Source organism: Bactrocera oleae, chromosome 2, assembly GCF_042242935.1.
Source record: "Bactrocera oleae isolate idBacOlea1 chromosome 2, idBacOlea1, whole genome shotgun sequence".
Taxonomy (NCBI): domain Eukaryota; kingdom Metazoa; phylum Arthropoda; class Insecta; order Diptera; family Tephritidae; genus Bactrocera; species Bactrocera oleae.
The window spans coordinates 91,636,769-91,659,716 of NC_091536.1; the positions used below are offsets into that span (position 1 = coordinate 91,636,769).

The following is a 22,948-nucleotide window of genomic DNA, read 5'->3' on the forward strand; positions in this document are numbered from 1 at the left end:
TCGAAGCGTTAGTTAAGTAAAATCTATGTCTAATTGTGACCAATATGTTTTTAATAAGTACGAACACGTAGGCAATCCGATTAGTTCCGACCCAGTGATGCTCAACTTCTTTAAACCGCCAAAGTAAAATACGTTTTTTGGGTTTCAGCAAAGTTGGCCTGCTTTATTTGACTAATTTGACCGTGGAAGAACATTTTGTTTTCATTGGTTTTACACCAAAAGCTAATTTTTTCAGCTAATCATAGTCTAATCCGACTAATTATTAATTCGGAATATTAGAGCTCTGTGACCGTTTTGCCTTCTCAAGATAGTTGATGTAGATTCCACCATTTGAATCCAAGAAGAAAGTGTATATCACCTTTGAGTCTTAGCTTTCTTTGGAGCAGGTTTTTCGGTTTAAGTCCACTATTTGGGCTGTTTTTTGGATCTACTGGTTTGCCATGTTTCGTCGACGGTCACGAAACGACGCAGCAACTCCTCAAAAACCGATTTGAAGAGGTCTTACGGTTACGTCTGTTGTTCGGTCGTATGGCAATGCGAGATCGTGGATTTTTGTCACTCTTTCTCCGTCGTAGCCGTTTTCGGGCAACGAAATACCCAGCACATGGGGATGTAAAAAACCGACATAACGATCACGTTGAAATTCCTGCAATTAATTTTTGACAGTCGCCATAGTAGGAGTATAGTCACCGTATACAGCATCCAAGAGTTATTTGATTTCATTTTGCGATTCCGCTTGCCAAAACAAGACATTGCTCTAAAGAGCGCGGAAATGGTCAGAATAAAAATACGAGTCCGATTGGGTTGACAGTTTTCGTCTACAACAAAATATTACACGAAAGTGAATTTCTCTGGCGATAAAAACGCCATCGGGCGGTGAGGCTAACGTTTTGTTAAAATTACTCAATTAATGCAGAAGACACTCAATATTGTTATTTGCCCTACAAAAGCAGTTGCCACAAGAAACGCATATAAATATATGTAAGTAAGTTTTGCTTTGATTGGATTTTGACGATCTAAGCTTCAAGCAAAATTCAGTTTTTGTATGTACATATCTACTTTTTTACGATGACCAAGTTGTGAAAGCTTCACACACCTCCTCCACAGTCGAATACTGCATTAAGGGTTGGTTTTAATATGGTTCATGATATATATACTTGATCTGTTTCAAAAGTTGTTAGTATAAATTTCTCCGTTACCGTTCGCTTGTTCTCTGTGCTTTTATCAGTTCAAGAAGCTTATACATATGTCGCACAGAATCTCAATTTTTCTGGTGAGTCAAATATTTAACTTATGGGATTAAACCGATGGAATAAAACTAAAACTCAAACTCACCGATCCTAACAGGGTTAGATCGCCGAAATAACAGCCCTTGGCCGGTTAAAATCCAGGTCAAGTCCGGTAACGTAGAACCGGCTGTAGTGGGAATTGGAACCGAAGGAATCTTCTGATACGGTGCTATATAAATTGCTACAGCTGTCTGCAGACGTACATGTGTATATAAGGGTAAAGCTTCCTTTGAAACGAGTGATACGCGGTAGAATTTTTAATTAACAAAATAATGCTTTCCATTTGTTTATGTTAAAAAGTGACTTTCACCAGTTATATAGAAAGGAAGTGAAAATTTACTCCTTCAGCCACCAATTAACACATTTTTTCGCAATCTATTTTTCGCTATGAAAACATATTTCCTTAGCAAAAATCCAAAATTTCAAAATAAACATTTATTGAAGCCAAATATGCTCTGCATAAGCATTCATAATTTAAATATCTAATGTGTAATTTATAATATAATTTACGCTTCTAAATAATGTGGTGAATTTAATACTAAATAAATTTCGTTTAAATGTTTAATAAATGGATATGGATTCGATAATTCATGGTTTTTCCACACTTCGCTAGATAATGCAAATTGCACTCAATACTGCCACACCACTTTATTTGCCGCAGCAACCTTTGCCACTGCCGCATTGGCAGGATCCGCTGCCACAACCACAATTGCCTTGGCCTTGAGTGCCACATTTACAACCTGAATCGAAGAAAAAAATAAAAATAAATATTAAAAATATTATTTGTTTATAAATTTTCCTCTATGTATATGCCACTCACCAGTTCCACAGGGGCACGGCATTTTTACTATATTTTATATTTTTTTGTTATTGGATAAACACTTTTCAGCACTGAATTGTGATAAGTAAACACTTTGTACTTTATCTAACGCAAACGTTCGCTCACTGTTCACCAAAGCCGGTTGTGTTATGCTTTTATAGAAGCTCGTTTTCTGCCTTCTCAGAACTTACTCTTCTTTCTGGTTGATTCGAGACAGTTTCCACTTCGTCTTTCACGTCTTGGCATTTGGTAACTCTGTAGTGCAGTGTGCAAAGTGACAATTGACTATGTACGAACATACATATGTACTTGTCTGATGGCAACTGAGTAGTCTGTGGCTTATAGGTTCGTAACGTCACAGTTAATTAATATATGCTCTCAAAATCAGGTATTTCGCCTCGTTGAGTCAGCGTTTCTTAAACACATGTACCCAAATGACGCATTGATTTTGACTTATAGCAGCTATATTGGAAAAAATAATTTGCTAACGTTATGAAATACAGCTGTTATTTTTTATAGCTTATTATGGTACATGTTATTTTGAAAAAAATTAATTTTTCTTTGAATTTTTATTAATTGCCAATTTTATTTCGTTATACTGCGATGTTCTGAATGTGATTACAAAAATAACACACTAAAGTTTGAAATCGATATCTCAAATAGTTTTTGAGTTACAATGGCTACACCGCTTAGTTCAATAAGCTCCATCTATTTTGATTGCTTGAGTGATCACTCGGAGACAAATGATTTGGTGAGATTTTTTATCGAATTTTTTCTACGTGTTCTGTATATAAAATCTTATTTTGTTACGCTGTCACACTAGGTTTGCTCCTTAAATTCAGTAGTTTTATAAAAAGACTTCAATAGTACAAAAGACAATATAATTCTGATGATACGCCGAACCCAATGGTTCGAAGATGAAAAAGGTGATATGATGGATCGTCTACATTTAATATCTAGAATCTTACGAGTACATTCTAAATTTTTTTAAACATTTGGTCCAGCGGACTACGTGGAACTCTATTGTATACATTGACTTACAGTCATTCAAGTTCTTCACACCCCAAAGATATCAGTTGACCTGTTTATATTTAAAAGTAATTCGACTCCAGTGTTGCCTAGCGGTTCTATTTTACCTACACGTTTCTTTTTTTTCAGAAAAAGGTGAGATTATTTAAAAATAAACAACAAAAATGTAGCTCGTTCGGAGTTTCATAAATTTATGCAGTACCATTTCATATATATTTTTAATTACAACGTTTGCTAAAACATTTGCACACGTTTGAAGACACCTGTCTTTTGGTGAACACTCTCTCTTCAATAGAGCTTAATATAGTACTATATGTCGTAGATCATGTCATCGATTTGTTTCGTACTATCACTCAGGTATACATATATATGCCTATATGTACATGAAAATGTCACTTTATTAAGAGATATCCGATTTTTTTGAGATTTATTTAAGTAAGTTTAGCAATCGTTGCATTAATTACTCTTCTACAAGATCTTCTGGATTAAAAAAATACAGGTACATACATACATATGTATTTATGTAAAAAAACTCAAATAGAATATTCTACATGACCGTAGAAACTAAAATATATATATGTATACATATGTATTATACAATTAAATATATAAAGAAACTTACTGAGCAGTTCTCTATGATAACGAATACCCTTCGCTGCCTCAAGACTTGCAACATTTAAAATCACGAGAGCAATAGACATTAAATGCACTTCAACAATGCACATACTTGTATGTAAATACAACCATATACAAAATATATTAGTATATGTACATACATACGCTGAGGTTAAATTGAAAGAGTTCTCTTCAATTAAACATGCTCACATTTGTTTCCTTAGAGGTCAACGAAGTTTATTTTCATCGCATTTTGTTTATGTAAAGATAAATTGACAAAGTTGATATCGTGTATATTTGTAAATAAACAATTTATGTGATGCAGAATATTACTGTTTGTCTGCCATGATTCGTATTTTATTTATCTTTTATTTTAGTTGTATATAAATTACTTTTTGTTCGTGGCACATTTGCATGACGGTCCGCAAGCACAGCGTCCACTCTGGGATTGTGAGGTACATTTGCAACCTGTAAATTAATTGATTATGAGATTTGACCTAAGCACTTAATATACTAGGAAATGTTAACTATTTCCTATAGATTTATATTATTCTTCAATTGATACAAAATACATACATGTACATACTTACCACTTCCACAAGGACAGCTCATTTTTTTATTTTTTCTTAAAGTAAAACTTGGCGTTACTTAATTTTTTATCCTGACCAACTCACTTGACAAATAATCGTGTACTGATTCGAGTTGTTATAGTCATTGCTAAAATTTTGCCTATAGTGTGTAGTACTTTGTTTATTTATAGTCTAATAAACAAATGGGTATTTATTCTTAAGTAATTTTTTCTGCATTAGAAGATACTTGTATAAACCCAGCTAGCGCTTGGAATATTTTTATACGAGAAGTGCGTGTAGATTTGGATAGAAATGGTCAAAACCGGAAAACCAAAAATAATGTAAATCAAAGGTTAGCTAGTTCTAAAAACATAGCTTTAATTGAAAAGTAACGAGCTCGACACGACCTTATATATTTTTATAGTATAGTTAAATCTCGGAACATAAAATTTATGAAATACCGGTATGTTTCCGTTTGTAGGAGACGAGATTAAAAGCTTAGTTGACCTTTCATTTTTATCATCAATTATTGATTAAATTATAAGTTAAAAGTAAAATCCTTCAGATAAAATAAATCAAATCTCCTAAACACTTCTTTGTTCGGTATAGCCTTAATTCGGCGATCCTCGTCTGTCATAACTTGAAAGTTGAAAACTATATTCTCATGAATGATCGCCAGTTATGATCTGTTCGAGCAATGACATGATGATCATTCAATGTTATGTAGTTAGACCTAATATGTCTTCAGAAGACACATTACTTTCTTTCTTACTTTCACGTAACAACCATTCGTACATGCTATACGAGGGCCTAAAATAATAAACAGGGGCTGTCGAAATAGGCACTAGACGAAAATATCAAAATACTTGTATCCATAAAATGTTTTTGGATGACCGTAAATCTCGATTGATTGAGATAGCTGACACTCCAAAAATATTAAACGAACGTGTGGCACATATTGTTCATGAAAATTTAGATATGCGAAAGTTCTGTGCAAGGTGGATGTATGCTCACTATCGTTCATATGGTGAAATTGCGTGAATTGGACTTCACATTGACTACGTGTCTACGGTATTATCCGGATCTCGGCCATAATGATTTTTTATATCCTCGTGACTTCAAGAGAACCTTATTTTGATCGGTCAGTTTGTATGGTTATATGCTATACTGATCCGATCCGAACACGAATTTCTTCGGAGATTGTACCGGAAAATAATCTGCGCCAAATTTCGTGATATTTAGTCAAATATCAAAGTTTTGCATACAAGGACTGGAATTTGATCGATCAGTTTGTATGGAAAAATATGGTATGGTGGTCTAATATCGGCGCTCAGGCAAATGAGCAGCTTCTTGGAGCTTCTTTGCTAGGCTACTAGAATATTCTCTTTGAGAAGCATAATATATGTTAACTGTCTACAGCAGGGAACATTGTCTGGGGTATAATTAATCAGTACAACAGGTACTAGGATTGGTGACGAAGTCCATACTATTTACAGCTTTGCTGTTGATATTTTTCACCAACTTCAAGTATTTCTGGAAGTAAATTATTAATATTGATAATATCAATCTTGATAACGGCATAAGGGGTTTTGTAATTCAATTCCAAACTTAAATAAAGTCTATTTGTATACATGTACATATGTATGTGACAACACATACATACATATGTATGTATGCTTACCTCTGTCATCATTTGTATTAGCGCACGCCCTAATATCGACTCTCATTGCCCGACTACTACCGAAACCATAGTTCGTGTAGAAAAATAGAAAGAGAGAAGAATTTGAGGAATTTTTTTCTTTTTGTTATTTATTGATGAGAAATGTGATAGCATTTTTGGTATCAATCCCACAAGCTTTGCATTAATGTATTTATAAACAACTGTTTCTGATTCTATGAAAGTATGTATATTATTACGCTATTAACTTATGTAACTAAATTAATAATACTTATGTATGTATGTATGTACATATATGACTTAAACATAAAACGCCTATTTCAGTGAATCTTATGAGATATATGGATTGCTCTATTGGCCGCATTTACAGCTCGAACCGCAACCGCAGCTGCCACTTTGCGATTGTGAACCGCATTTGCAAGCTAAAAGTAAAAGAATTATATTTACATTATAAAAAATTTCTCATTTAATTGATTTATGATCTTTTCCAAAATGCTACATATACAAATGTATGTACCATATGTAAATGGGTCACTTACCGCTTCCACAGGGACAACACTTGCACGCCGAACCGCAACCGCAGTTGCCAGTCTTAGGCTCCGAACCGCATTTGCATCCTAATGTAAAAGAAAGCGCGTTAAAAAGCAAATAATAAACAAAAATGTTGTTGAAAAGCAAATTAGAAAATGTGAAATGAAAAAGTTGCAATAATTAAAGCGTTATCTGTTTTAATGTTCACTTACCGCTTCCACATGGGCAAGGCATTCTTGTTGTTTTAATTTGTTTATACTTTTTCTACACTTGAAAAAAAATTTGAATCTTTTAGCTAATATCAGCTAGTCACTCTATTTTGTTAATCACTCAAGTTTAGCTTTGTAAACGCCAAATGTTGTTACACTGATCGACTCGTTGTTGCTCCTCTCGGTTTTATACACATCAAAACTCTCGAATCGGGGCTCGTCTGTAGGAGTTGCGAGGTGCCGTGTGCAAAATCTGGCCCGAAGTCTGTAGCTGAAGTGCGGTGCGCACTATGTTCGCCTACAGTGGGGGGTATGTACGTATGTATGTATGTACATTAGTTCATACCTAACTGTATGTGTATGTGGATGGATTACGGGTATGAAGCTTTTGGTTTGGCTGGGTGGTGTGCACAAGTGCGAGCGTAATTGTATCAATTGAACATTGTATGTATGGGTTCCCAGTAGGAATTTTTTGCAATTAATTCGTAACTTGTAATATTGATGTGTTATAAATATATGATTAATTATTATTGTAAATTGAATACTACAGCTTCAGCACCTAAAATGTGAAACGCGTCTTTCTTGAAATGAAAAATATGACAACGAAGGTATTCGGAGACTATAGAACGTATGCTCTTGAAATTTAAATTGTAGTTTTACAGTAAATTGAGTACGACTTTGTTAATATTGAAATATTTTTATAAACAATTTATAGCTAAATTTTGGGTATACAAGCATGTTATATATAGATTAAGATTTTTTAGATTATGTTTTCTTAATTTAATATTTCATATGGTTTACATATGTCACTTTCATTACTAATATTCTGTGTTCTGAAAATAAAAGTCAACTTGGCTTGTTCCCCATCAGTTATATAGTTCCTACTGGGTCAGTTCACTTAAAGTGGCAATAACACAAATACATATGAACAATTGCATATCTTGATATATGTTTGTAAAGATCGTAAAGAGGGCACACTTTGGGTCAAGCGAAGAGGCCTCAGAAAATCTTTTGCACACGGCACCAAGAATTTTCATAGCTCTTAACCAATGCGCGCAACACCAACAAAATATATAGGTATGTACATACATATATATTTAATATGTGACTGTTAGACAATAATCTTTACTTTAGACTATATAATAGAAACATTAGTTAACCACAACAACAGTCTTCATCTGAGGTTATAACGTCTGCTTTCAAAGTGTTAAACCTACAATAACAATAAAAACATTCTCAAATTTCTAATTTCAAACAAATAAGAAAGAAGCAAACATGCCTTGCCCATGTGGAACCGGTAAGTGTACTCAGTCTAAATACATATAAGTTCATACATATTTAGGTCCCTTAATAGTCCTTTAAGGCTACTTTTGATATAAAAATAAAATGATGACAAACATTTTATCTGAAAATTGCACGTTTTAGTTAATAATTATTTTTTATTGGTAGGTTGTCAATGTGGCACTCAGCCTAAGAGCGGTAATTGTGGCTGCGGCGCGGCGTGCAAGTGCTGTCCATGCGGAAGCGGTGAGTTTCAGTTTCCAGTTGGTTTGAAAAATGAAGTCAAGTGTTTTCCTTTAAAAAATACATATATACATATTTGTGTTTGTTGTAATTAATAAATGGTTTGATGTCTATTTTGTGTGGTTTTAGGTTGCAAGTGTGGTTCGCAAACTCAGAGCGGCAGTTGTGGTTGCGGCAGTGGCTGCAAATGTGGACAATAAAGAACACAGTATTAAATTTGAAATAATATACTGTACTAAATATTTCACAATAAAAATGTAATATTTTACTATTGTAAATGTACTTACGTTGAGATAAATATTGGTCAGTTTTAAACGAAAAGCCATTATACAAGTAAATTGAGCTTAAGTAAGGTTTTTTAGTAGTCCCACTATGACAATATTGTTCAATTAATTTGAGTCAGGTTGTGTATTGAATTTATATGACAATAATAATATGTATGTATGTATATACTTGTATCTTCTTCTATTAAAAGTGACCATAAAGTTTACTGAGATTTCCAGTCGATCAAGGATTGACTAGGACTTAAGATAGAATATTGTTAAATTAGAGAGACAAGTGTGGATTCTTGGGTGAGACATTATTTCGACCTCCGCTTTCAGCCGACTAGCAAAATCGAGATATAGAAATACATATGCATATAAAATAGTTCGAATGATTATCTCCGCGATACACATACATAACTGTTTATAGTTGTACCCAAGATATTGGGGAGCACACACTATTTATCTAAAATTAACACTTGCTTTATTTCAGAGAAACGCTCGCAAATACTTTTTAATCAAAATGCCCGCATATGGGGCGTAAGCAATTTATTTCACTTCTATACAATATGTTGTATATTTAATGTTGTATACACATTGAATAAAAGCACAAATTAGTTTATATAACGAATTGAAAATGCGTCGAAAAAGGTAGCGCCCAGGTTCGTATAGCGAAAACCAATATATAGGATCGCTGTAGCAGCTGTCCAAAAATCGAATGTCCGTTTTGCGATGATCCCGTCCTTTTTTCTTAGGTGTCTTCGTGCATGTTGTACTCAGAGGTTGAGTGTGGTGGTGTCATCATGTGTAGTGTTCTCAAATGTTGAGTCCGGTGTGGTGTGTTTCATTAGGGTGTGCCAGTTTTACACAAGTAGAGTGGTGTGTATATGTAGGGGTGGCTTATCTCATTTGAATGTTTGTTACATGATATAGGACTTTGAACATTTCTACTCAGAATTGGTAAATGCATGAGATCAGACAGCGGTCTTTACTACACACGTACATATATAATGGGTGATCCAAGAAGAGGTACCACTTTTTGACAGATCAGGCGTGGGTCGTGTCAAGCTGTCATGTTTCTTTTGTTCAGTATTGTTTGGTATTTTATCATGAAGAGACTTCCGGTAATCATAATTGGCCTAATGAGTGTACTACTCGCAACACCATCATCCATCTTGAGACCCAGCATTCATTATTGGATAATTTAAGATATTCGACTGAATAGAACAACGCAGTGAAGAAAATATAGTGGTCGTAGCTGAGAGTGTACACGAAGACCGTGGAAAGTCGATTCGGCGACGTTCGCAGCAACTCGGACTGACATATGGAACGACTGGCACATTTTATGTCGAGATGTTAAATTGAAAGCATGCAAAATACAGCTTGTGCAAGAACTGAAACCGCTCGACCTTCCTAAGTGACATCGCTTCGGTCTAAGGGCTCTTGAAAAGTTCTAAGCAGATCGGACGCTTTCGAGCCAAATTTTGTTTGGCGATGAGGCTCATTTCTGGCTCAATGGGTGTGTAAACAAGCGAAATTGCGTTTAGGCCAGTCAATTGGTCACCAAGATCGTGTGATATCACACCGTTAGACTTTTTCGGGTGTCGATATGTAAAGTCGAAAGTCTATGCGGACAATACCGCATCGATTCAGGCCTTGGAGCAAAACATAACGCGTGTCATTCACCAGTTTCCAGTCGAAATGCTCGAATGAGTCATCAAAAGGTGGACTCAACGTATGGACCATCAAAAAATAAATGCCAAAGACTGTTCTTTCGCATGATAATAAACAATCCCAATTATACTGTATATTAAGGTGGGTAAAAAAATCGCCTTTTTTACGCTTACACTGAAAAGTAAGTTCTTAGACACCTCTACGAAATTTTCTCCAAGTATGAGTTCTTAATTGTAACAACGGACAGTTTTGTGCTTTTTTTATTATAATCAAATCATTGCGTGATGTATTTTTTCATTCTGCTGCATGTATTATAGCTACAGAGTATAATAGTTTTGTTCATCTAACGGCTGTTTGTATCACCTAAAATTAATCGGATCCGTCTGTCCGTGTAAGCTGTAACTTGAGTAGAAATTAAGATATCTTTATGAAACTTGGTACCGTAAGACGGTTGGTATTACAGATTAGCATAATCGGACCACTGCCACGCCCACAAAACGCCATTAATCAAGAATAAGTAAGTTGCCATAACTATGCTCCATAATAAGATACAGGACTGTTTTTTTGGTGTACAGGATCACATTAGGGAGGGGCATCTCCAGCTTAAAATTATTTTAAAAAGTGGGCGTAGTCCCGCCACCATTTAATGTGCGTACCTCCTAAACCGCTAAAGCTATAATAACGAAATTCACTGAGAGAAAATGTTTTCAGCACCTCTATCGACAGTATAAAATGGGTGAAATCGAGTGATAACCCCCCCTACTCCCCTAGAACTGTACTTTTAAAAACAACTAAAAGTATGATAAACCAATAACTAAATGCGTCAGAGACTTTAAATTTAACATCCAGGATAGTACAAGAGGACTTTATTGGAGCCGGTATCAAAATTAGACGACGGGCAGCGCCCACACATAGGTGTAATAGACCGATTTCAACCAAATTTGGCACATAACATTCTTGTAATATTCCTATGTTATGATGCGAAAATGAAATCGGACGACAACCACGCCTTTTCCCCTAATAACTTAATTTTAAATTCCATCTGGTTTTTTCATATTCCAGTATATAAATAAAGCACCAATTAATATAAATAAAACTTTGAATAAAATATTGGTCAATGTGTGAAATATTTAACTGAAATTCGGAGAGAATCCTTTCCTGATGATGAATGTCTGAATGTAAAAAATGGATCGAATAAAGTCAATGCTTCTCTTAGCCTCCAAACATCGTAGCAAACTGATCAGGGTACGAGTATAACAATCAGTTGTTGACTTTTACCCGCGCGGCTCTGAACTCAGTGAAACAACTATTCATAAGTGGTTTGTTATAATCGGTACAGGTCAATTGAGTTTGGAAGACAGTAAACAATTAACTGACGAAAATATAAAAAAAATTCACAAAATGATTTTATATCACCGGAAAATGACTTTGATTGATATACGCACCTTCTCTGAACCGCCGAAAATATTATAGGAACGTGTGGCATAGATTGTTCATGAAAATTTTAAATACGGAAGAACTCTGTGCTGGGGTTACTTACGGTTAGAATTTTCAAAAAATCGATTTTTTTTATATATTTGTTTCTTAATGTACATATATTTAAGAATACACACAGAAAATTTCATATCGTTCCGGAGTAAATGGTGTAGCCAAATTATAACAATAACGGTTTTTGAAAAATAAAAATATCAAATACATTTGTACATTTAGTATGTCGCAACAAATATTGTCATACAATGTACTTATATCTTTGTAATCATTTGTATACGAACTGGTTCTCACCAAGTAAGTTCGAGAATTGAGCAATAACCCACTATCAACTCTCATTGCCCGAATACTACCGAAACCATAGTGTATGTAGAGAAAGAAAGAAAGAGAGAAGAATTTGAAGAATTAGTTTTCTTTCTGTTATTTATTGATGAGAAATGTGATAGCCTTTTTGGTATCAATCCCACAAGCTTTGCATTAATGTATGCATAAACAACTGTTTCTGATTCTATGAAAGTATGTATATTATTACGCGATTAACTTATGGAAATAAATTAAAAATACTTATGTATGTATGTATGTACATATATGACTTAAACATAAAACGCCTATTTCAGTGAATGTTATGTGATATCTGGATTGCTCTATTGGCCACATTTGCAGCTCGAACCGCACCCGCAGCTCCCACTTTGTGATTGTGAACCGCATTTGCAAGCTAAAAGTAAAAGAATTATATTTACATTATAAAAAATTTCTCATTTAATTGATTTATGATCTTTTCCAAAATGCTACATACACAAATGTATGTACCATATGTAAATGGGTCACTTACCGCTTCCACAGGGACAGCACTTGCACGCCGAACCGCAACCGCAATTGCCAGTCTTAGGCTCCGAACCGCATTTGCAACCTAATGTAAAGGAAAGCGCGTTAAAAAGCAAATAATAAACAAAAATGTTGTTGAGAAGCAAAATAGAAAATATGAAATGAAAAAGTTGCAATAATTAAAGCGTTATCTGTTTTAATTTTCACTTACCGCTTCCACATGGGCAAGGCATTTTGTTGTTTTAATTTGTTTATACTTTTTCTACACTTGAAAAAAAATTGAATCTTTTAGCTAATATCAGCTAGTCACTCTATTTTGTTAATCACTCAAGTTTAGCTTTGTAAACGCCAAATGTTGTTACACTGATCGACTCGTTGTTGCTCCTCTCGGTTTTATACACATCAAAACTCTCGAATCGGGGCTCGTCTGTAGGAGTTACGAGGTGCCGTGTGCAAAATCTAGCCCGAAGTCTGTAGCTGAAGTGCGGTGCGCAATATGTTCGCCTACAGTGCGGGGTATGTACGTGTGTATGTATGTACATTAGTTCATACCTAACTGTATGTGTATGTGGATGGATTACGGGTATGAAGCTTTTGGTTTGACTGGGTGGTGTGCATAAGTGCGAGCGTAATTGTATCAATTGAACATTGTATGTATGCGTTCCCAGTAGGAATTTTTTGCAATTAGTTTGTATTTTGTAATATTATAATAATGTGTTATAAATATATAATTAATTAATTTTGTAAATTGAATACTTAGTACATACCATAAATATTAGGTAAAGTAAAAAGTTCGTTTGGTTTTTTATTGATTTTTCGAAGGATGACAACTTTGTGTACATTTGTCCGATTTAAGTCAAATATGCGCTGTTTTGTTTGTAAACTTGTTGCCAACGAGATGCCAACTTCATTATACCCCTCTCGTAGAAGACTGCGTCCCTATTGCCAAAAAACTCGGTGAGGCAATTTTCACAGGCCTCTCTTGAGGCCAACTTCTCACCATTAAGCGCGTTCGCCATGGACAGGAAAAGATGGAAATCACTTGGTGCCATTTCCGGACTATAAGATGGGTACATTAGAACCTCCCATCCGAGCTCCAGGAGCTTCTGGCGAGTCACTAAAGACGTGTGTGGCCTGGCGTTGTCCTGATGGAACACAATTCGGCCTCTGTTGATCAAAGATGGCCTCTTCTGGATGAGTGCTGCCTTCAAGCGGTCCAATTGTTGACTGTAGAGGGCCGAATTGAGCGTTTGGCCATAGGGGAGCAGCTCGCAGTAGATGATTCCTTGCCCATCCCACCAAACACACAGCAAAACCTTCCTGGCCGTCAATCAGGTCTTGGCCACCATCTGGGCCGCTTCCCCGAGCTTTGACCACGACTGTTTGCGCTCGATGTTGTCATAAGTGACCCATTGTTCGCCAGTCACTATCCGCTTCAGAAACTGGTCGATTTTGTTGCGATTATGCAGCGATTTGCAGATGGAAATTCGGTCCATCATGTTCTTTGCGTTAGTTCGTGTGACACCCAAACATCGAGCTCCTTTTTGGCTGGCTTATCTTTAGTTCCTCAACATTTAAATAAGTGCCGTATAGTATGACATGCGACACGTAACACTAGTACTATGGACAATAACGCCATCTCTTAGATAAAAACCGAACGAACTTTTTACTTGACCTAATATGTCTCGATGAATGCTAATTAGTGTAAAGCTGGATATGGCTTCTAGGCGTAAGCGACAATTACATCTATGTACAAACATATATAATATATATATTTGACTTTTTGAGAAGTTAGGCCGGTCTAGACATTTTTTGGGCTTAAAGTACGCATTGGGATACTTAAACAAATTCTCCCATCCCTGTTTGAGACAGTCAGTCATCTGAAATGCATCTTTCTTGAAATGGAAAATCTGACAGCGTGTGTATTTGGAGACTATAAAAGGTATGCTCTTGAAACTTAAACTGTAGTTCCACAGGAAAATTGAGTACGACTTAAAAAAAAAAAAATTTTATAAACAACTTATAGCTAATTTTAGGTAAAAAATGTTATCTCTATTCCGTCTTTGTGTGTTCCTCACAAGCATTATATGTATAGATTAAAATTTTTTGGATTATGTTTCAGCTATCACTGGTCACAGATACACCTTCGCACGTCGAGACGCCATTTTGTATCAAAATGGGAATATGAATTTTTTTATATATCATATGGTTTGCATGTATGCCATTTTAATTCCTAATATTCTGTGTTCTGAAAATAAAAGTGTAAAAAAGTCAACTTTCGCATTGTTCTTCATCTGTTATATAGTTCCTACTGGGTCACTACACTTCAGGTGGCTATAACACAAATACATATGAACTATTGCATATCTTGATATATGTTTGTGAAGATCGCACACTTTGTGTCAAGCCGTGTGAAAAGCCCTCAGAAAATCTTTGGCACACGACACCAAGAATTTTCATAGCTCTTAACCAATTATCCAGTTTTGCGCGCAACTCTAACAAAATATATATGTACAATACATACATATAGGTAGCTTTTGGACTTTAGACTATATAATAGAAACATTAGTTAACCACAACAACAGTCTTCATCTGAGGTTATAACGTCTGCTTTCAAAGTGTTAAAGAAAGAAGCAAAATATTAATACAACATGCCTTGCCCATGTGGAACCGGTAAGTGTACTCAGTCTAAATATATATAAGTTCATACATATTTAGGCCCCTTAATAGTCCTTTAAGGCTACTTTTTATGTAAAAAAAAAACATTTTATCTGAAAATTGCACGTTTTAGTTAATAATTATTTTTTATTGGCAGGTTGTCAATGTGGCACTCAGCCTAAAAGCGGTAATTGTGGCTGCAGCGCGGCGTGCAAGTGCTGTCCATGCGGAAGCGGTGAGTTTCAGTTTCCAGTTGGTTTGAAAAATGAAGTCAAGTGTTTTTCTTTAAAAAATATATATATACATATTTGTGTTTGTTGTAATTAATAAATGGTTTTATGTCTATTTTGCGTGGTTTTAGGTTGCAAGTGTGGTTCGCAAACCCAGAGCGGCAGTTGTGGTTGCGGCAGTGGCTGCAAATGTGGACAATAAAGAACACATTATTAAATTTGTAATAATACACTGTACTAAATATTTCACAATAAAAATGTAATATTTCACTATTGTAAATGTACTTACGTTCAGATAAATATTTGTCAGTTTTAAACGAAAAGCCATTATACAAGTAAATTGAGCTTAAGTAAGGTTTTTTAGTAGTCCCACTATGACAATATTGTTCAATTAATTTGAGGGTCAGGTTGTGTATTGAATTTATATGACAATAATAATATGTATGTATGTATATACTTGTATCTTCTTCTATTAAAAGTGACCACAAAGTTTACTGAGATTTCCAGTCGATCAAGGATTGACTAGGACTTAAGATAGAATATTGTTAAATTAGAGAGACAAGTGTGGATTCTTGGGTGAGACATTATTTCGACCTCCGCTTTCAGCCGACCAGCAAAATCGAGATATAGAAATACATATGCATATAAAATAGTTCGAATGATTATCTCCGCGATACAAATACATAACTATGTTACATGATATAGGACTTTGAACATTTCTACTCAGAATTGGTCAATGCATGAGATCAGACAGCGGTCTTTACTACACACGTACATATATAATAGGTGATCCAAGAAGAGGTACCACTTTTTGACAGATCAGGCGTGGGTCGTGTCAAGCTGTCATGTTTCTTTTGTTCAGTATTGCTTGGCATTTTATCATGAAGAGGCTTCCGCCTGAACAACGTTTACAAATCGTTCAACTTTAAACCGAAAATTCATGTTCTGTAAAAAATGTATTTTGCGCGCTTCGTTCAACTTATGGTAAATATGATCGGCCTAATGAGTGTATTACTCGCAACACCATCATCCATCTTGAGACCCAGCATTCATTATTGGATAATTTAAGATATTCGACTGAATAGAACAACGCAGTGAAGAAAATATAGTGGTCGTAGCTGAGAGTGTACACGAAGACCGTGGAGAGTCGATTCGGCGACGTTCGCAGCAACTCGGACTGACGTATGGAACGACTGGCACATTTTATGTCGAGATGTTAAATTGAAAGCATGCAAAATACAGCTTGTGCAAGAACTGAAACCATCGACCTTCCCAAGTGACATCGCTTCGGTCTAAGGGCTCTTGAAAAGTTCTAAGCAGATCGGACGCTTTCGAGCCAAATTTTGTTTGGCGATGAGGCTCATTTCTGGCTCAATGGGTGTGTAAACAAGCGAAATTGCCGTTTAGGCCAGTCAATTGGTCACCAAGATCGTGTGATATCACACCGTTAGACTTTTTCGGGTGTCGATATGTAAAGTCGAAAGTCTATGCGGACAATACCGCATCGATTCAGGCCTTGGAACAAAACATAACGCGTGTCATTCACCAGTTTCCAGACGAAAAGCTCGAATGAGCCATCAAAAGTTGGACTCAACGTATAGACCATCAAAAAATAAATGCCAAAGACTGTTCTTTCGCATGATAATAAACATTCCCAATTATACTGTATATTAAGGTGGGTCAAAAAATCGACTTTTTTTACGCTTACACTGAAAAGTAAGTTCTTAGACACCTTTACGAAATTGTCTCCAAGTATGAGTTCTTAATTGTAACAACGGACAGTTTTGTGCTTTTTTTATTATAATCAAATCTTTGCGTGATGTATTTTTTCATTCTGCTGCATGTATTATAGCTACAGAGTATAATAGTTTTGTTCATCTAACGGCTGTTTGTATCACCTAAAATTAATCGAGATAGATATTGGGTTTTATATATAATATATAAATGATCAGGATGACGAGACAAGGTGAAATACGGGCCCGTCCGTCTGTCCGTGTAAGCTGTAACTTGAGTAGAAATTAAGATATCTTTATGAAACTTGGTACCGTAAGACGGTTGGTATTACAGATTAGCATAATCGGACCACTGCCACGCCCACAAAACGCCATTAATCAAGAATAAGTAAGTTGCCATAACTATGCTCCATAATAAGATACAGGACTGTTTTTTTGGTGTACAGGATCACATTAGGGAGGGGCATCTCCAGCTTAAAATTATTTTAAAAAGTGGGCGTAGTCCCGCCACCATTTAATGTGCGTACCTCCTAAACCGCTAAAGCTATAATAACGAAATTCACTGAGAGAAAATGTTTTCAGCACCTCTATCGACAGTATAAAATGGGTGAAATCGGGTGATAACCCCCCCTACTCCCCTAGAACTGTACTTTTAAAAACAACTAAAAGTATGATAAACCAATAACTAAATGCGTCAGAGACTTTAAATTTAACATCCAGGATAGTACAAGAGGACTTTATTGGAGCCGGTATCAAAATTAGACGACGGGCAGCGCCCACACATAGGTGTAATAGACCGATTTCAACCAAATTTGGCACATAACATTCTTGTAATATTCCTATGTTATGATGCGAAAATGAAATCGGACGACAACCACGCCTTCTTCCCATATAACTTAATTTTAAATTCCATCTGGTTTTTTCATATTCCAGTATATAAATAAAGCACCAATTAATATAAATAAAACTTTGAATAAAATATTGGTCAATGTGTGAAATATTTAACTGAAATTCGGAGAGAATCCTTTCCTGATGATGAATGTCTGAATGTAAAAAATGGATCGAATAAAGTCAATGCTTCTCTTAGCCTCCAAACATCGTAGCAAACTGATCAGGGTACGAGTATAACAATCAGTTGTTGACTTTTACCCGCGCGGCTCTGAACTCAGTGAAACAACTATTCATAAGTGGTTTGTTATAATCGGTACAGGTCAATTGAGTTTGGAAGACAGTAAACTTTTTACTGACGAAAATATAAAAAAAATTCACAAAATGATTTTATATCACCGGAAAATGACTTTGATTGATATACGCACCTTCTCTGAACCGCCGAAAATATTATAGGAACGTGTGGCATAGATTGTTCATGAAAATTTTAAATACGGAAGAACTCTGTGCTGGGGTTACTTACGGTTAGAATTTTCAAAAAATCGATTTTTTTTATATATTTGTTTCTTAATGTACATATATTTAAGAATACACACAGAAAATTTCATATCGTTCCGGAGTAAATGGTGTAGCCAAATTATAACAATAACGGTTTTTGAAAAATAAAAATATCAAATACATTTGTACATTTAGTATGTCGCAACAAATATTGTCATACAATGTACTTATATCTTTGTAATCATTTGTATACGAACTGGTTCTCACCAAGTAAGTTCGAGAATTGAGCAATAACCCACTATCAACTCTCATTGCCCGAATACTACCGAAACCATAGTGTATGTAGAGAAAGAAAGAAAGAGAGAAGAATTTGAAGAATTAGTTTTCTTTCTGTTATTTATTAATGAAAAATGTGGTAGCATTTTTGCTATCAATCCCACAAGCTTTACATTAATGTATGCATAAACAACTGTTTCTGATTCTATGAAAGTATGTATATTATTACGCGATTAACTTATGGAAATAAATTAAAAATACTTATGTATGTATGTATGTACATATATGACTTAAACATAATAAAGTACGCCTATTTCAGTGAATGTTATGGGATATATGGATTGCTCTATTGGCCACATTTGCAGCTCGAACCGCACCCGCAGCTCCCACTTTGTGATTGTGAACCGCATTTGCAAGCTAAAAGTAAAAGAATTATATTTACGTTATAAAAATTTCTGCATTTAATTGATTTATGATCTTTTCCAAATTTCTACATACACAAATGTATGTACCATATGAAAATGGGTCACTTACCGCTTCCACAGGGACAGCACTTGCACGCCGAACCGCAACCGCAATTGCCAGTCTTAGGCTCCGAACCGCATTTGCAACCTAATGTAAAGGAAAGCGCGTTAAAAAGCAAATAATAAACAAAAATGTTGTTGAGAAGCAAATTAGAAAATGTGAAATGAAAAAGTTGCAATAATTAAAGCGTTATCTGTTTTAATGTTCACTTACCGCTTCCACATGGGCAAGGCATTTTGTTGTTTTAATTTGTTTATACTTTTACTACACTTGAAAAAAAATTGAATCTTTTAGCTAATATCAGCTAGTCACTCTATTTTGTTAATCACTCAAGTTTAGCTTTGTAAACGCCAAATGTTATTACACTGATCGACTCGTTGTTGCTCCTCTCGGTTTTATACACATCAAAACTCTCGAATCGGGGCTCGTCTGTAGGAGTTACGAGGTGCCGTGTGCAAAATCTGGCCCGAAGTCTGTAGCTGAGGTGCGGTGCGCAATATGTTCGCCTACAGTGCGGGGTATGTACGTGTGTATGTATGTACATTAGTTCATACATAACTGTATGTGTATGTGGATGGATTACGGGTACGAAGCTTTTGGTTTGACTGGGTGGTGTGCACAAGTGGGAGCGTAATTGTATCAATTGAACATTGTATGTATGCGTTCCCAGTAGGAATTTTTGGCAATTAATTCGTAATTTGTAATATTCATGTGTTATAAATATAATAATTAATTATTATTGTAAATTGAATACTTAGTACATGCCATAAACATATCTCAATGAATGAAAGTTATTGTTAAGCTGGGAATGGCTTCTGACATATAAATATTTGACTTTTTGAGTTATAAGCCAGTATAAGCAGTTTTTTGGTCATAAAGTACGCATTGGGATATTTAAATAAATTCTCCCAGCAATTTTAAATGTAGTTCCACAGTAAATTGAGTATGACTTTGTTAGTATTAAAATATTTTTATAAACAATTTATAGCTAAAGTTTGGGTATACAAGCATGTTATATATAGATTAAGATTTTTTGGATTATGTTTTAGCTATCACTGGTCACAGATACACCTTCGCATGTCGAGACCCTCTTGAAAAAGGTGGTTTAGTTGATTGGCTCAATAGCCGCCATTTTGTATCAAAATGCGAATATGAATTTTTTTTATTTCACTTAATTCTCTAATTTTCTGTGTTCTGAAAATATAAGTATAATGAAGTCAACTTCGCATTGTTCTTCATCAGTTATATAGTTTCTACTGGGTCAGTGCACTTCAGGTGGCTATAACACAAATACATACATATTTATGTACAATTGCATATCTTCATATATGTTTGTAAAGATCGTAATGAGGGCACACTTTGGGTCAAGCCTTGTGAAAAGCCCTCAGAAAATCTTTGGCACACGGCACCAAGAATTTTCATAGCTCTTAACCAATGATCCAGTTTTGCGCGCAACACCAACAAAATATATATTATATATATGTACATACATATATGTGACTGTTAGACAATAATCTTTACTTTAGACTATATAATAGAAACATTAGTTAACCACAACAACAGTCTTCGTCTGAGGTTATAACGTCTGCTTTCAAAGTGTTAAACCTACAATAACAATAAAAACATTCTCAAATTTCTAATTTCAAACAAATAAGAAAGAAGCAAAATATTAATACAACATGCCTTGCCCATGTGGAACCGGTAAGTGTACTCAGTCTAAATACATATAAGTTCATACATATTTAGGTCCCTTAATAGTCCTTTAAGGCTACTTTTTATGTAAAAAAAACATTTTATCTGAAAATTGTACGTTTTAGTTAATAATTATTTTTTATTGGCAGGTTGTCAATGTGGCACTCAGCCTAAAAGCGGTAATTGTGGCTGCGGCGCGGCGTGCAAGTGCTGTCCATGCGGAAGCGGTGAGTTTCAGTTTCCAGTTGGTTTGAAAAATGAAGTCAAGTGTTTTCCTTTAAAAAATACATATATACATATTTGTGTTTGCTGTAATTATTAAATGGTTTGATGTCTATTTTGTGTGGTTTTAGGTTGCAAGTGTGGTTCGCAAACTCAGAGCGGCAGTTGTGGTTGCGGCAGTGGCTGCAAATGTGGACAATAAAGAACACATTTTTCAATTTTTAATAATTATACTGTATATTTTTCAATTTGTAATAATATACTGTACTAAATATGTCACAATAAAAATGTAATATTTCACAATAACAATATAGTTCGCTTATGTTGGGATAAATATTGGTTAGTTTTAAATGAAAAGCCATCATATATCGAGCTTAAGTATGGCTATCTAGTAGTTCCACTATCACAATATTGTTCAATTAAAGCTGACTCTAGTTGTGTATTGCATTTATATGACAATAGCAATATATGTATATGTATATACCTGTATATATAAGCTCTTAATTGTAACGGGAAAGACAGTTTTTTATTTATTTTTATTATAATCAGATCATTGCTACAGATTATAGTAGTGTTGTTCACTTAACGGTTGTTTGTATCATTAAAAACTAATCAAGATAGATATAGGGTTATATATATATAAATGATCAGGATGACAAGAGGAGTTGAAAATCGGGTACCTGTCTGTCCGTGCAAGCTGCAACTTGAGTAAAAATTAAGATATCTTGATGATACTTGGTACACATGTTCTTGTAATATTCCTACAATCACGCCTACTTCCCATTATACATTATTTTAAATTCCATCTGAATTTTTCACATTCCAGTATATAAATAAAGCACCAATTAATATAACGAGATAAAACTTTGGACGAATAGTACCTTTGAAGTGTGCCACCTTATGACCAAAAATTGTCCAAATCGAACCAAACCTGTTCAAGCTACCTAGGTACCACATACATGTGTGTGGACCCCAGTGGTTATAGTCGACTTTTTTCCAAAAATATTGGTCAATGTGTGAGATATTTAATTGATATTCGGAGAGAATCCTTTCCTGATAATAAATGTCTGAATGTCAAATATGGGTTGAATCGGGTCAATACTTACCTTAGCTCCCATATACCTAATATAAAGATTTTTGAACTTCACACTGCATATATCGGCCAATATGTGAGTTATCTCAATGAAAATGAGAGAACGTATTTTACTCATAGTCGTGTATCTTTGTCCATAAATGAATAAAATTGGGCGAAAACTTGATCTGGCCCCATTTAACTAATAGCAGGATTTTCGAGCATCCGGCTGACTTTACTCCATATGATTGGTGATGGTATGTGAGGTACCTTAATGAAACTCTAGGAGCATTTGGTTAGTGTGGGGTACATTAGTGTATATGGTATTCGCAAAAATTGTAAAAAGATAAAATTGAGTTGAAAGTAATAAACTAATTAGTTATGCATACGTATATTCCCATGATTTGTTGCCAGTTATGACCCATTTGAGCAATAAAGTGGTGATCGTTCTTTACTTTGTAGTTAGACTTTCAAAAGTCAAATGTCGTAAAATTGGCTTTTGAGATAAAGCGTTTTATGTGATACAAGTTTTTAATTTTTTTACTTCCATACAAGGACTTCATTCTGATCTTTCAGTTTTTATGGCAGCTATATACTTATGTGGTCCGCTATCGGCGATTCTGAAAAATGAGCGACTTCT

General features: G+C 34.9%; 3 long non-coding RNA genes and 2 other non-coding genes across 6 annotated transcripts; 3 read left to right on the top strand and 2 right to left on the bottom strand.

Moving 5' to 3' along the window:
- Positions 1 to 1,255: 1,255 nt before the first annotated feature.
- On the bottom strand, positions 1,256 to 2,899 carry LOC106625725 (uncharacterized). 2 transcript variants are annotated; one of them, XR_011394966.1, is made up of 3 exons: positions 2,110 to 2,302; positions 1,336 to 2,029; positions 1,256 to 1,270 (listed from the first exon to the last, which is right to left on the bottom strand). It is a non-coding gene; the product is annotated as an uncharacterized lncRNA (long non-coding RNA). The 2 variants fall into 2 exon arrangements; XR_004975346.2 differs by lacking the exon at positions 1,256 to 1,270 and having other exon boundaries at positions 1,710 to 2,029; positions 2,110 to 2,899.
- A 1,065-nt stretch (positions 2,900 to 3,964) lies between these two features.
- On the bottom strand, positions 3,965 to 13,112 carry LOC118679845 (uncharacterized). Its single transcript, XR_011394971.1, has 5 exons — positions 12,726 to 13,112; positions 12,522 to 12,599; positions 6,004 to 6,422; positions 4,344 to 5,855; positions 3,965 to 4,221 (listed from the first exon to the last, which is right to left on the bottom strand). It is a non-coding gene; the product is annotated as an uncharacterized protein (transcript).
- On the top strand, positions 7,892 to 8,546 carry LOC106623979 (uncharacterized). The gene is made up of 3 exons (XR_011394970.1): positions 7,892 to 8,037; positions 8,190 to 8,267; positions 8,394 to 8,546. It is a non-coding gene; the product is annotated as an uncharacterized protein (transcript).
- A 1,925-nt stretch (positions 13,113 to 15,037) lies between the features above and the next one.
- Positions 15,038 to 15,686, top strand: LOC138855856 (uncharacterized). The gene is made up of 3 exons (XR_011394969.1): positions 15,038 to 15,187; positions 15,330 to 15,407; positions 15,534 to 15,686. It is a non-coding gene; the product is annotated as an uncharacterized lncRNA (long non-coding RNA).
- Positions 15,687 to 20,863: 5,177 nt separating this feature from the next.
- On the top strand, positions 20,864 to 21,545 carry LOC118681909 (uncharacterized). The gene is made up of 3 exons (XR_011394968.1): positions 20,864 to 21,023; positions 21,164 to 21,241; positions 21,368 to 21,545. It is a non-coding gene; the product is annotated as an uncharacterized lncRNA (long non-coding RNA).
- The last annotated feature ends 1,403 nt before the right edge of the window (positions 21,546 to 22,948 follow it).